This window comes from Eulemur rufifrons, chromosome 30 (genome assembly GCF_041146395.1).
Source record: "Eulemur rufifrons isolate Redbay chromosome 30, OSU_ERuf_1, whole genome shotgun sequence".
Lineage (NCBI taxonomy): Eukaryota > Metazoa > Chordata > Mammalia > Primates > Lemuridae > Eulemur > Eulemur rufifrons.
In genome coordinates this window covers 121,253,108-121,268,640 of record NC_091012.1, presented here as the reverse complement: position 1 = coordinate 121,268,640, position 15,533 = coordinate 121,253,108, and positions in this window count along the sequence as shown.

Sequence of the window (15,533 nt, the reverse complement as noted above, 5' to 3'; positions counted from 1 at the left end):
CTAAAAGGAAAGACCAAGCCTGTTTCATTTCTAAATACTACTGAAACATTTACTTATACACTGATGATTTGTTCATTATCTGTATCAATTAAAGGTTAAAAACAACAGTGCCACTACAACCCCAAAATAGCCAAAATTTTCCTAATTCCTCAAAAATAAAAGTAGGGTGATTTGCATATCCACACATCCAGAGATCGTCTTCCAATCCTGAAGATTTAAGTAGGTCTAATTTCAGATAAATATGTGACACCTGAGCTAGTGAGAAACTGCTGCTGAACACACAGCTGGGAATCATACCCCACATTGGTAATTACATCTAGCCAATGGGCAGACTCACCTGGGGGAAGTTTTAAACGTTCAGCTCTCTAAGCTATGAAAGAATCAAGAAAAGTCAACAACAACAACAACAAAAACTGAAATAGAAAGAAGCTGATATTACATATTTATAATAGAAAATTTTAAGTAGACACAAAGTTAGAGAAACTATTATAACACACCTAGTCCCCAAATCAACAATTGTCCAATTTTTGATCTCCAAAAGTTTAGGAGGAGGAAAATTTTAAATCAATTCCAGAAATTAAAGCATTTTACATCTAAATACTTTACTATGCATGTATAAATGATAAAGATATTTTAATTTTTAAGATGACAATTTGGCTATTTTCATAGCTATCAGAATTTATAATTTCTTAATGCCATGTAATAACCAAACAATAATCAAATGTACTTATTCTCTCAAAGATGATTTTTAAAGTTAATTGGGTTTTTTTGTTTATTATTTTTAATTAGGTTCCAAACAAGGTCCATTTATCATGTTTGGTTCTTTTGTCCCTTAAGTCTCTTTTATTTTATCAGATATCCCCACCTCCACTTCTTTCCTTTGTCATTGATTTTTTGGAGAAACTAGGTCATTTGTTCTTCCTTCTTTTTTAGTTCTAGTAGTATTATTTACCTTGTTCCTTTATGTTGTATATTTCCTGTAAACTCAAAGTTAAATCTAGAAGCTGATTTAATTTGGGTTCATTTCTTTAAATCAAGAATACTTCATTTTATCACATCATAAGGCATATAACGTCTGGTTGTATCACTTATGGCGATGCTAAGATTGATCTTAGTGGATTCAGGGGAAGCAATAAAGGGAATAATGTGAGAATATATTCTATCTTATATGTGGAATGTACTCTATTCCATTCCATTATAAAAATGAGTCAAATATTGGAGGAAGGAAATGTTTCTTTGGAGATTTATGATTCCCCACCTTTCCCTCCTTTGTCATCAGTCTAGTAAAGGAGACTTCCACATGGACTCTCAGAAATGGTTATGTCTGCATTCATGAGACATGGAGCACCAGGGTTTGACTCCTGTTTGAGAAAACTGCAAATATCTATAATCACAGGATTTAGGTGACTGCATTGGGATCAGCTTACAATCTTCAGGAGCATGAAATGTTCAAGTGTGTTTTGTGCACTAGATATGAGAAAGAGCCAGCATGAGTTTGTGTTGAGTCCTATTCATTAGTAGTACTACATTATCCCACTGAATAAAATGGGCAAGGTAAAACTAAAATAAAATTGTATTGTGCTCATACCCTCAAATTGTGCATTCTATATTGTGATAACAAATGAAGACACAGACTGGATAGAAATGCAACTACTGAAGATGACTTGCAGATGAGTAAATGAAGACATAATGGAGAAATCTGGCTGTGATTGGGCCAGAGTTATGGGGTGCTGAATGGACAAAATTACAAGTAGGATTTTTTTTAATGTAGTAAAAAGATTGGAATAAAATGAAGAGATGAAGAGATTATCTAACAGGGCTATCTAGAGGGAAGTGGACAACATCATCACATTACTGAAAGTACTTTGAACACTTGGGGCTTTGAGAAAAGTTGCAAGTGACCATCTGGAAGAGAGAGAAATTCACTTGTATCAAGAGACATGCAGGAGTGATCCCTAATGACAGGAATTTCCAAAGAATTCAGGAAAGTTTCCCAAGAAAAAATAAGGTAAAGTTCAAAAGTAAGCAATCCAATGATAACCTTCTTGGATACATGCAGAGTAGAAGTATTATCAGCCATCATTCTAAAAGGCTGCATGTTAGAATCACTTGGTCCACACTCCAGAATAATTAAAGCAGAATCTATGATGGCAACTCAAGCATCAGTGTTGCAGTAGAGACCCCCAAATGATTCCAATATGCAGTGAAGTTTGAGAACCTCTGTTATAACTGATGTAATAATTTCAAAGGAGAATCAAGTTTCAATAAAGGTAAATACATGTTATAGCGATTTAAGAGGATGGAGTAGAAAGGGTAAAAGAGGAAGGCTGTGGTGGGAAATCATAATGAGCATAACAACACTGGGATGATGGCAGGTTTGAAGCTTGGATTTGGGGGTACCATAATCCTAGGTTCTAATCTAGGCTCTACCACCTTTTAGCTCTCTGATCTTCATCAAGTTATGTATCTTCTCTAAGAGTCTATTTTATTATTTATAAAATGGTTTTATTACTAGCACCTGTCTTGTTTATTTTATCTATTTATTGTTTATAATCTCTCACTGAATTGTCAACTTCATGAGAATAGGATTCTTGTCTGTCTTGTTCAAAACTAAATTCCCAATGCCTAGAACAGTGCTTGGGCATGTAGTAAATGTTTGTTATGCATTTGTTGAATAGGTGGATGGAAATACATTTTTTTCATTGCTTACTATATTCTGGGCACTTTTTTCTAAGCAGTTGTCTTGGTCTATTTTGTGTTGCTATTAACAGAATAGCTAAGACTGGGTAGTCTATTTTACAAAGAGGTGTATTTGGGTCAAGATTCTGGTGGCTGTAATGCTCAAGATTGGGCATCTGTATGTGGTGGGGGCCTCAGACTGCTTCAACTGATGGTGGAAAGCAGAAGGGGATCTGGCATGTACAAAGGTATCACATGGTGAAAGAGGAAGCAAGAGAGAAAAACCAAGGAAATTAGACTCTTTTCAACAACCCACTTTCTGGGGACTAATCCATTCCCGTGAGAACTCACTCACCCCAGCAGGAGGGCATTAGAGTGCATTAATCTATATGAAGGATGTGCTCCCATAACCCAAACACCTCCCACTAGGCCCCACCTCTCAATACTGCCACATTTGGGATCAAATTTCAATATGAATTCTGGTGGGGACAAACTATATTCAAATCATAGAAGCAATTTGCATCCATCCTTTTACCTAATCCTTAAAATAGTCCCAAGAGGTGGGTACTATGATTATTTCCAATTTTCAGAAGAAAATGAAGCAGAGGTCAGTTAATTAGTAGATAGTAGAGATGGCATGATGTATGTACAGCACTTTGCTAACCTGGAAAATTCTCACTAAATGGTAGGTAATAATGAGAAAATGATAAAAAGCCATAGTTAAATTAACTGCCCTCAAGACTCTGAGGGGAACACAGGTATTAGGTTTTGTATGTGAAGTCATGTACATGAGAACTGGAAATTGAGATAGCTAATACAAGATATTCAGAAGTATGCAGCCATTGTTGACATTCCAGATGAAGCATAATTAAAAAGGAGATGGGACAGCAAGCCCTATATACCAAGAGAGATTTTTGCTCATGTTGGATTTTGGCTTTTCCATACTCAACCTCCTATACCTCTCATTGATAAACCAATGGATTATTGTCAAAATTTATTTGATCATTTTTGGATGGAAGAGAACACTGAAGGAAGTGATGTTACTTTAAGCCAGAAAATATAGTATTCTTGGGAAAGGCTTATAATAGGCAGGGTTTTTTTTCTGTTCAGAGAGTACAAACAAAACAAAACAAAACAAAACAAAAAACACTACACAAAACTCAGCTCCATCAGTTCCCATACAAGTGTGATGTCATCTCTGGAAACTTTCTAGCTTTACCATTACTAACCATAAGAATGCAAACTCATCTTGAATCTCACCATTTTGTTAGGATTGTCAGCAACACAGAGAATTACCCCTTAGAACATTTTCATGGTTAAAATGTTTTTAAGTGGCATATTTGTATTATTTTTAAAGTGCCAAACTTCATTGTAAATCACCAGCCTATTCTACTCTGAATTTCAGCATTTTTCTTTTGTACAGATACTGTGTCCTTAAGTTGACAATTTAGTCAGATGATCACTTTGCAGTTCATCCATGTAATCACAGCATAACAGATGACCATTAGAAGATCAGAGTTGAAAAGTGTGAGAATGCACAAGTAATCTCTGGACAGGATTAAAATCAAATTGCCTGCCAACTTGGTACCAATAGGGAGAGCTGTGCTTTATGCACTGTCCAGTAAACTGCATGCCCTATTTAGCAAAGGAAATATGTAAAACTAAATTAAAAATCATATGTCTATGCATTTAATTGATTTTGTAAAATTTCTATTTCTTGAAATAATGTAAACAAAACAACAATGTCAATGAAATGAATAATTAATGCTATCATAGCCTCATAGTATCTATTTAAAATTTAATCCTCTAAAAGCAAACATATTTTTCTAATGTGAATTTTTTGTTAGCCTGTAAATAATATACCATAGTTCTACTAAAGGATACTTACAGATGCACATCATTTCTAAAGCAACATGTAAATATGCAGCCCCTTGAAATAGAATTGGTTGAAATAGTTTCATATATCAAAGCACAGCTACCTTTCTAGTGATTGAAGAGGAATAAAGTAGACTCAATTATTGTTCCTAATTTTTCACTCCTTCCCTATAACCAAATTCTACACATGTTCCTTTTGCCATGAAACTTGGTAGTGTCTATTAATAGAATCGGTGGACTTTTTCTCCTCTGCCCCATTGACTTTGAGCTTTACCACATGATTAGCTGTGGACAATGACTAGTTAGCAGATAAAATGTGAGTGGAGGTTTTAACTGTGTTGGTGTGGTTTAGCTTTTACTCTTGTCCTGTGAATAAACTACAAAAGCAATTGCTCCTTTCCAAATGAAAGACACATGGAGAAGACCTAGACCCAAAACCATAGCCTGAAACAAATCTACTCTAGTTGGCCTGCAAAACTGTCAGTGAGGGAAAAAAACATGAATGCCTATTGTTGTAAGCAGTTGAGATTTATCAATTATACTGCAGAATCACTTTTGCAGAGAACTAAAGGATAAAAAGAGGAATGAGGAAACTGAGGCATGGAGCAAGAAAAGGGCCTTTCTCAAGGTTACATAGCAAGTCTCAAGACACAGTTAAAACATAGCTGTTTTCATTTAATTCAAGTAGTTTATCACCTTGACCAATATATTATTTTTTGATAGTCATTTATTTTCTTATACATGTATGTATATATGGCATTCACAAATTATAACCAACTTAATCATCTGATAAGGAAGAGAAGTTAAAATTTAAATATCAATTCAAATAAACAGAGGCAGCTTTGAGTATAGAACTTAGAAAATCTGGATTTGAAATCCACATGATGTTTTACCATGTATTTGTTCATTGTTCTGCTCTGTATTTTTTCTGAACCTCATTTCTTTTAAAAAGATTTAACGTAAGTTTTTCAGAGTCTTTGAAAAAGATTTTTTAAGTAATGGCCTAGTAGTTGACTGGTGCAGAGTATGTAATAAATGTTTTGTATTAAACACAAGTTTAATTCCTTAAAATCCTAAGATACTATGTGAATTAAAAATACTTTGTTCATTTATACTTATCACATTGTTGTAAATACATCACAGTTGATCAAATCTTCCTCTCTAGAGCTTGTAATCTAAGTCATGTGTCATCAATTTAGAAGTGGATTTGATAAAATTTTATATTCCCAAGTATCCATCTATTGTTAACAGAGAGTGAAAAATCTCTTAAGATGCATTTCATTCTCCTGCTTCATTGTTGAAAATTCTTTGGTATTACAAAAAAAAATATGTAGAATGGAGAACAAAGAAATATGCCATAAAAAACAAAGAGTAAAGAATTTTTCCCTTCTCAGCATTTTCAGAGTTTTGCTATTCCTGGAATTAAAGTAGAAGTAGTAGAGTTGCCACTGCTCTTTAACACTTTCTTAAAGGAAATTTTGCCTTACTTACTGTCATTTAAATGTTATTAATGGAAAATGTCACAAAAGTTTGCTTTTCATGGTCAAGTAAGGTGATAAAACTCAGGATAAAATACTTTCACAGGGAATCTTTTTAAAGGATTTTTAAAAGATTTTTAAAAGAATCTGCTGGTATGCAAACCCATAATTGATACAACTTTTTAACTTGTAGCCTACAGTACAAATATCTTCCTTAAAGTTAAAGCAGAACTTATGGAATCACATTATTATATAGGATATTTAGAGTTTACTAATATTTTTAATCTACCTGAAAATTAGAAATAATCAATACTGGCTATTTTTATAATAGGGTCTTTAGGTATACATAATTCCTTTTCAATACAAACCCAGGAGTGAATTGATGTTATTGACCATCCAATAAAAAGGTTAGGGTACTTTCTAGTTATGTTTCCAAGCCTAGAGGTCTGCAATCAGTGAAAGCGAAAGAAGGAAAAATATAATGGTGTTTCTTTTACTATTTAGAGCCTGGCAGAAGAAAGTTAACCATCTAGTGCCTTTATGCCTTGAATAAACTCAGGTAGTTCAGGTGGGTAGGCAATATATTACTATGAAAATATTTATTCCCTATGAGATAATTTAATTATAAATCCTTTTTGAATTCTCCTTTATTTTCACATTATTTTCCTTAAATAACTAGCAGAAAAATAGCATCTATGTTTAATCAGAGGTAATTGGTAAATTAATAAGTGTACATTAATTAATTAAATTAATAAATTAATAAAATTATGCTGGAAAATAGTCATACATTATTGGTATATATGTTGGAATATTTATCAGTGTCATAAACATTCAACCATTTTACTTAATGATAAGTAACATTGCATGTTTTAGAAAAATCATATTTTTCCCTTTTTCTCCTGAGAAAAATCAAGGTCAGGTCACAGTCCCATGTTATTTATCTTTCTCTAAATATTACGATTGAAAAAAATAATAAAAAGGGAATAAAAATAAGAATAATGTTAAACACTGGAACTTAGAAAGATCAACAATGATATCTACTGCTTAGAATAGGTCAAATCTTTGAAAGCATTCAGAAGTCTTAGAGACTTTCAGAGATCTTAAGTTTTCTCCAGTGTTTGCACTAAGTTTAAGCTAGCTCAATAAAACATGGAAACCTGCAAAATTAGTAAATTATCAAAGTGCTCCCTTTCTTCCTCTATGATAATTTGGAAATGATACAAATTATTAAAAAGAAAGATATCTTACCCAATTTTTAAAAGAAAAATATTTAAAGAACAATTTTTATTTTAAAAGGGAGTTATAGCTGAAACACTTTGAGAAACATATTAAAATGGAAACCTTATTCTGGAAAATCACATATAGGTAGATACAAATGTAGAGATAGATAGATATAGGTTGGTGTTTATGGCTTATGTCCTCCTGTCTGGCCTTGTCTTTTACCTCTCCCTGACATAATGTAGCTGTGGGCCACATTGAACCAGTTGCAGTTCCTACATTTTTTATGCTGGTTAACGCATATATGTCTTTACACATGCTATTGGTTCTGCCTAGATTGCTTTTGCTTTTCACTTTGATGACTCAACTCAAGGACTACATCTTCTAAAAACGATGTTCTGCCCCCTGATCCTCACTCAGGGTTATGTGCCCTCTTTTGTGCATTTATTGAATCCTATATACATTTTTTATAAAAATTAATTTAATTATTATGGGTACATAATTGTATATATTTATAGGGTACATGTGATGTTTTGATACTGTCATACAATGTGAATTAATCAAACCAGGGTAATTGGGGTATCCACTAATTCAGGCATTTATCATTTGTTTGTGTTAGGGGCATTCCAACTCTTTTAGTTATTTAAAAGTGTACCTTAACTTATTATTGATTATAGTCACTTTGAATTCTATATTCTTTTTAGAGCATTTCTCTCACACTATTATTGTCTTTCTATCTCTCCTCCAGACAAGTACTATGCAAACTTCTATAAGTATCCATTCTAAAACTTTAAACATATCTGAACATGCACTTCGAATAAATGTAAGTACTATGACATTTATGTATGTACATGTACTTATTGATAAAAGTTTGCTGACAATACTTCACTCAGACATATGCATACTTCTGATAATCCATATATTAAGTTCTTTCAAGACTTGTTTTAGAATAAACAATGAAAATAGAAAGAAGTTTTAACATACCATTCCTGATAACAGGTGGCTAGATGGCAGATGAAACACACCACCAGCCAGAGCCTCTCTGCAAAAAGGAGAAATTTTAGATGAAAGAGGAAAAAAAAAAAAAAAAACCAGACAGACAAACATAGATTGGATGAGGGTTAGAAGGAAGGGTGCCTGAACCTACAGGGGACTCCACAGGAAGAGGTTGCAGAGCAGAACAGGAAGGATAAAGGCATCAGTGGGGATTAAGCCCTAAGAGCCTTGGAGACCAGGGAGAAAATTCCCCTCCCTTGCATCTGGGACTGCTGGTGGGCTCCGGAGCTGCTGGACAGACCTGCCAACACAAGCCCAGAGACTGCTGGTGCCAGTGGGCGGAGGGCTTCTTGTGGACAGGGCAGCAGGCTCCCAGGCCTTCATGGCCTTCCTGCCACACAGACCCGAGCTGGTCAGCAGGTGTCATATTGCTTCTCTACCCACTGAGCACCTTTGTCCTCCCCAGGGGGCTTCTGCCCCTCAGGTTCCATCTTGCTTGTTCTCACACAGACATTTCTCCATTCCAGACCAGACTGCACAAGCCACAGGGGTCCAGTGGGTCCCGGGCTATCCGCCTGACTCCAGAGCCCCATTATTCTGGGCAGACTGCCTCCTAGAGAGAGCGTTGGAGACAACCAGAGGGTGGACTTTCCTCCACCTAGACTCTTTTTTGCCTCTTCCCCTCCCCCATCCATGGCTGCAGAAAGAGAGAGAGAGAGACGATTGAGTCACCACATGGAGGCATTCACAGGAAACGGGCTCGGACATTTCCTTTCAGGATTCTGCAGTGGACTGAGGGGTGCTTGGACTGTGAGCTCCCTACCCGCTGGACCTTCCTGGTGCTGCTTGCCTGGTGACTCCAGCAGAGTGGGGCAAACCCTGAGGTGGAGGGACGTTGAATCAGATTGGGCACCCCGTGGGTGCCTTCATTCTTCTCCCTAGCATGGACACGGATTGATCTCAGGGGCCCTACAGGCCAGATCTCATATACCCAGGTCTCAATTGCATTACCCGGAGGCACAAAGGGGATATTTATAAACTGGTCTTGGCGGCGGGGCGGGGGGGGGGGGTCCTGCAGGGGCAGATGGGGGGGAGAGTGCGATGTGTGGTGGTTCTAGCTGCACACTTGCCGGGTACCCCCTCCTCCCAAGGGAGGGCCATACTCCCAGCTCAGGCTGGGATCCTGAGCAGGGAACCTCCCATCACAGTCATGGGGGAACTCGGCTGGCTTGAGGTCGTCCCTGCCAGTAGAAGCCAGGGAGAAACCGCGGAATAGGGGAGGGTGGAAAGGAGTGAGGCCTGCTCTAGACTGCCTGATTGAGGGTCTCAAGCAGCCCCACCTTCACACACAGACTTTCTGGTTGAGTGGGGCCACTTCAATCCCTCCCTGGCAGCTTTGCACAAAGGTCTGGAACAGACCTTTGATGGCTGCTAAAAGCATTTGCACAACCTGAGGACAGGCTCACTGAGCCCAGCCCTGCCCAGCCTCACTCCCCCACCCACCCCTGCTGAGGTGGAGAATAAGGACTCACCTGGAAGACCACCTGGGGCATTAGAATGCTTCTCCTGAGGAACTAGAGCTGGTCACAGGACCCAAAAACAACATCACAGCTTGTTTCTTCTGGCAAGCGCCACCTACTGTCAGGGAGGTTAATTTGCACACCCATTTACTGACTCATCATATAGAGTGTGGTTAATTGTCACCCATGAGCACCACCTACTGGCTCAGAGATTAAACTGGGCATGTCATTATCTAAACAAAAGAAAATCCGAAGGTAAGAAGCAACAGCTGCTCCATATGAGAAGGAATCAGTGAAAAAAACCTCTGGAAGTATAAAGAATCAAAACAAAAGGACACCTTCAAAAGGGAACACCAGCTCTTTAGCAATGGATACCAACCAAAATCAGAACACTGAAATAAAAGATGAAGAATTTTGAACATGGATTGTAAGGAAACTCAATGAAATGCAAGATAAAATGGAAAGCCAACACAAAGAAACCACAAAAAGAATGCAGGAAATGAATGAAACATTCACTAAAGAAACTGAAATATTAAAGAAAAATCAAACAGAACTTCTGGAAATGAAAAATTTATTCAATGAGTTACAAAACACAGTGGAAAGCCTTAATAATAGTTTAGATCAAGCAGAAGAAAGAATCTCAGAGATTGAAGATAACACCTTTCGATTAAACACATCAGTAACAGCAATAGAGAGGAGAAGAGAAGAGAGCAAAGGCTACAAGAAATATGGGATTATGTGAAGAGGCCTAACATAAGAATCGTAGGCATCCCTGAGGGTGAAGAAGAAAATACACAAGGGTTGGATAATCTATTTAGGGGCATAATTGAGGAAAATTTCCCTGGCCTTGCTAGAAATCTAGTTATCCAGGTACAAGAAGCTCAAAGGACTTCTGGGAGATTCAACACAAACAGGAAGACACCAGGAAACACAGTCATCAGACTGGCCAAAATAAAAACAAAAGATGCCCTCCTATGTGCCATAAGGTAACCTGCAAAGGAAAACACATCAGACTAACTGCAGACTTCTCAACTGAGACTTTACACTTTATAGACCACTTCTCCAGATTAATATTTCCTTGAGAGCAGGTACTCTTTAAAAAATTATCTGTAACCCTAGCACTTGTGTTCAATGCATAGCAAATGCACATCCTTCATTAAATGATATTCAGGAAATTATGGGTTGATTTCAGGTAGCAGCACTAGAGGTATCTATTAATAATTCATAGGATTAGGAATTACAGAAATAGAAAACTAAGGGCCACTGAACACAATATCCATATTGTACAAATGAGCAAGCACAAGCTCAGACAGGACAAGTGCCTTACTCAGTATCACATATTCAGTGATTGATTGTGAACTGGAGTCTATACGGCCATTTCCAAGTCAGTCTCCCCATTCCAGGAGGATGTTTTTGCCATGTTCTCTTCATAATGGTAGAGGAATATTAAAAGAGGAGGCATTTTCTACTACCTTTCCTCCTACACTTCTAAGCTACATAAAATAGCTTGATATTTCAGAAATAGACCAAGTGCACTGGGAATAACCCCTTGAGTTAACTAGAGTTTCTCTTTAAACTGGTTATCCTGGTTCACTGAAGCCGCCAGTTTTATCTGGAAGCAGTTGCAATTGATACTCTCAAAGCCTAACTTAGAATATAGCAGTCTCTAGAAAATTGCTGTCCAATGTAACTTTCTGTGATGATGTAAATGGTCAATATGTGCACTATCCAATACATGAACTGTACTATAAATATGACTAGAATGACTGAGGAACTGAATTTTTAATTTTATTTGATTTTAGTTAATTTAACTCTAAATAGCCACATGTGGCTAGTGTCTGCTGCATTGAATAGTGCAGCTTTTGACTCAGAAAATAAAATGCCATATGTAAATGCAGAAAAAATATTTTCATGGAAATGGTCTATTTTTAATCTGTGTCCATCATAAAACAGCATGTTTTTGAGACACCTTGAGCAGTTAGCATCCAAGCAAAGATAGGTGTGCCCATTGCGGGGTAGGTAAGAGAAAAGCAGTGAATATATCATTTGCAAACTAGGACAACTAGGTGGAATTTTTTTTTTTTCATTTCAGAAAATATTTTTGAAAGGTGCTTCTCAAACTTTAATGTGTCTGTGGATTGCCTGGAGAGAGGGTCTTTTGAAATTTTGATTTTGATTCTCTGTCTGGGATGGGATCTGAGATTATACATTTCTAACTACTTCCAGAAAAATGGTGTATGCTGCTGGTCTGAGGACCACAGTTCAAGTAGCAAGAATTTAGACAAAATATAAGACCTGTGGGGGCAGGGAATAATAGTTGGTGAACAAAAGGTAAATAAAGGCATTCCAAAGTAATCATGAACCATATAAAACTAAAACTGAATTTAGAAGAGCATCCCTTTCAAATCCAAATTGGATTCTTTCCACAAACCAATAAATGATTCTGAGTTCCCAACATTACATGTCCAAATTGCATCTTCTATGAGATAAGACAGCTGCAGACAAAAATGTATCCTTGTGTTCCTGTGGTCTCCAAAAATACTTTTAAAGGCAGAATGGGGAAGGAACTTGATTGTTTCTGACAAGGAGCTGAACTAAGGCTTACTGTTGAAAAATCTGCAAGAAACATTTCATCGTGGAGATAACCAGGCCCATGTCTCTGGGAATAGGATAAATGTGGAAATCATTAATGACTTACAGAGTCTGAATGAAAATGGTGAGGTTTCTTGCTTGAATTGTATTGAATATAGCTGCATGACATTTACTACTTCAGTTATTTTGCAGACATATATTGAGAGGAAAATAATTTAAATTTATTATTTCCAGGAGCAAATTGGATAGACACATCCATGAATTTGACTGTTTTCCTATCAAGAATTTTAAAAACAAAACTAAGTAGTAGTTAAGTAGCAAACATGGCTAGATATCCTTGGATTAAGGCAGAATACAAGGGGGTGATCTAGAGATTCCAAGCAAGCTCAGGTTGGTCTTCATTCATGTTTATGACTGGGCCCACAAACAAGCAGTGCAATTTTAGGAGATGCAGACACCCTCTTCTATACATTCATAGTTCTTTCTGAAGGCAAACCTGGTGTTTGGAGATCTGTGCTTCCCACAAGAATTGGGGAATCTGTTAGGTTTCAAGAAACAAAGAAACCATGGACTTAATGCATTTGATACATTAGGTTTAATGAAGGGCCATATCGACATTCAAGGATCTACATATTACTAGGGAAGTTATTTGATATTCCACAGTTACATAATATTATGCTCTAATTCTTCTTTTCCAGGCACACAGCAGTCCTGGCAAAGAAACAGGAAAGTAAATACTATGATGCTCATATCTTGCTGTATTTTACAGTAAGAAGTGATTAACAAACCAACCATTTGTCATCATAATGTCAAAAGATGCCGATTACTTGCCCGACTTATAATTTGTTAAAATGATTATATATTTACCGAATTTCAACTGCCAAAGCAATTGCTTTTCCATTGACCAATAGTTAGAAACACTGCAATGATAGAAGTCACAATGTGTGCAGTGAAATAAACATGTTCAAAAACAGTGTTTCATTTCCCTTTTCACTCAACCACTCATCACACATTTGTATGTATCTTCTGGGATGTGTGTAGTTGTTTGCAGTTTCTACAGTTTAATATCCCAAGTCAGTTCTCAAAATGAGGTCATCTGTAGAACTGCTAAAAGATGTTATTTAGATAGTAAACCAGCAAGTATGCAGAGAAAGATTTCCTATTTCTGCTATGGGTTAGTAGAAAATGAATTATTTTGTAGCTATAAAAGCTCTAAGATGCTAAGATATTTGGGGAAAACTTGTAACTTTACTATTTTTTTCTTATAACTATATTATTGGCATTCTGCAATTTGATAGGATCAAGTTCAAGCTGTTGATTTTGCTTTACTCCCTTTCATACTAATATATGATGCCCCTGAAGTTTTGCATTGCCTGAAGGAAATACAATTAAAAAGAGAAACAAAATCTCATCTGTGCACAATTAAGTACTTTTCTTTGGCAGAAACAAATTGTATAATTTTATTCTAAATCCCTTTCCTTAACTTGCTTCTCTCGCTATAAGTCTCAAGAAGAGAGAAGTAAAAAAAAAAAAAAAAAAAAAAAGATGTCAGAAATTAATTAATTCACTTTTTATTAGATGTCCAATAGAAAACTTTTAACAAATCATACAGTAAATATAATATGGCAATACAGATTTATTACCACAGCTCCCTTTATAATATGAATAAAGTTCAAAGTTGTAAGAAAAATCCTTCCCTCTCTGTATATGTATGTGTGGGTGTGTGCTCATATATACAGAAATAGATAATGAATAGATGTAATAAAAATATACATTATTTACCTAGTGATCCATTGTTTTGTCCTATGTGCTCTTACAGATCTTCAAAACTGGTGTTTAATCATGTTTTTGTCAAGCGGTGAGCATATTTGACCAACCTGGGAATTTTGTATTGGTTTGTTTTCCAAAGTAAGAAGGTAAAGGGCGGGGGCAGTGGGGATGTTTGAAGCATAGGAAAAGCAAAAATGCAAAAACGGAGGATGTTTGTATTTTATACAAAATTTAAGAGCTGAAAAGTAATCATTTTAGTATATATATAAAATAAAATTTGTTATGTCTCAGTGAGAGTAGAAGTAAAAAAATCTGAATAAATTAAAAGCTTCCATTCTTCTGATATAATTTGTTTCTACTTAATTTTTTTATTTTTATTTTTTATTTATTTATTTTTTTTGCGACAGAGTCATGGTTTGTAGCCCAGGCTAGAGTGAGTGCCATGGCATCAGCCTAGTTCACAGCAACCTCAAACTACTGGGCTCAAGTGATCCTCCTGCCTCAGCCTCCCGAGTAGCTGGAACTACAGGTGTGCGCCACCATGCCCAGCTAATTTTTTTCTATATATATTTTTAGTTGTCTGGCTAATTTATTTCTATTTTTAGTAGACACAGGATCTCACACTTGTTGAGGCTGTCTCGAACTCCTGAGCTCAAGCAATCCTCCTACCTTGGCCTCCCAGAGTGCTAGGATTACAGGTGTAAACCACCACGCCCGACCTATTGTTTCTACATTCTTAAGGATTATAAAATCTCTAATTACTGTGAATAACACAGATTAAATGCAAAATTTATTCTAGTCTATTCAATCACTTTCCAGCTTTGTGACTTTTGTGGAGAGTGGTCAGTATAAGGCATCTCTTATTATTATTTCTTATTTACACATCAGCCATATTTTTCTTCCCACTTTTCCAGGTGGAAGTCCATCTCATATTAGGAAAATAATGTCCATCAATGTGCCATAGAATGCCTAACAGAGTGATCTTTATGTGAAACTGGTGTATGTGGATGTGTGTGGGAGGGTGGCGTTCATTTTTACGGAAGATCCTCTATGACTTAAAGAAAATATTTATTTCCAATATCTACCAATTTATCTGATGCATAACAAGAATTAAAGAAGAAGCCAAAAACATCTCTACATTTCAAAATGTAAATTACTATTACAAATATCCTGTCATTTCCATCTTTTCACCTTAGTGGTATAATTTTGATTTAACATGGCTAGTTTAAGAATGCTAAGGCTAAACTGATCCTCATTCTTTGTCTAGAATATATGAATGTGTTTGAGAAGTTGGAAGAACCTCAGACTTCAATGATACATATTAATATACAAGAGAGATATAATGAGTTACATGAATAAAATTAGTATTTTTGTTCCTACTGAAATGGGCCAAATGGAATTATAA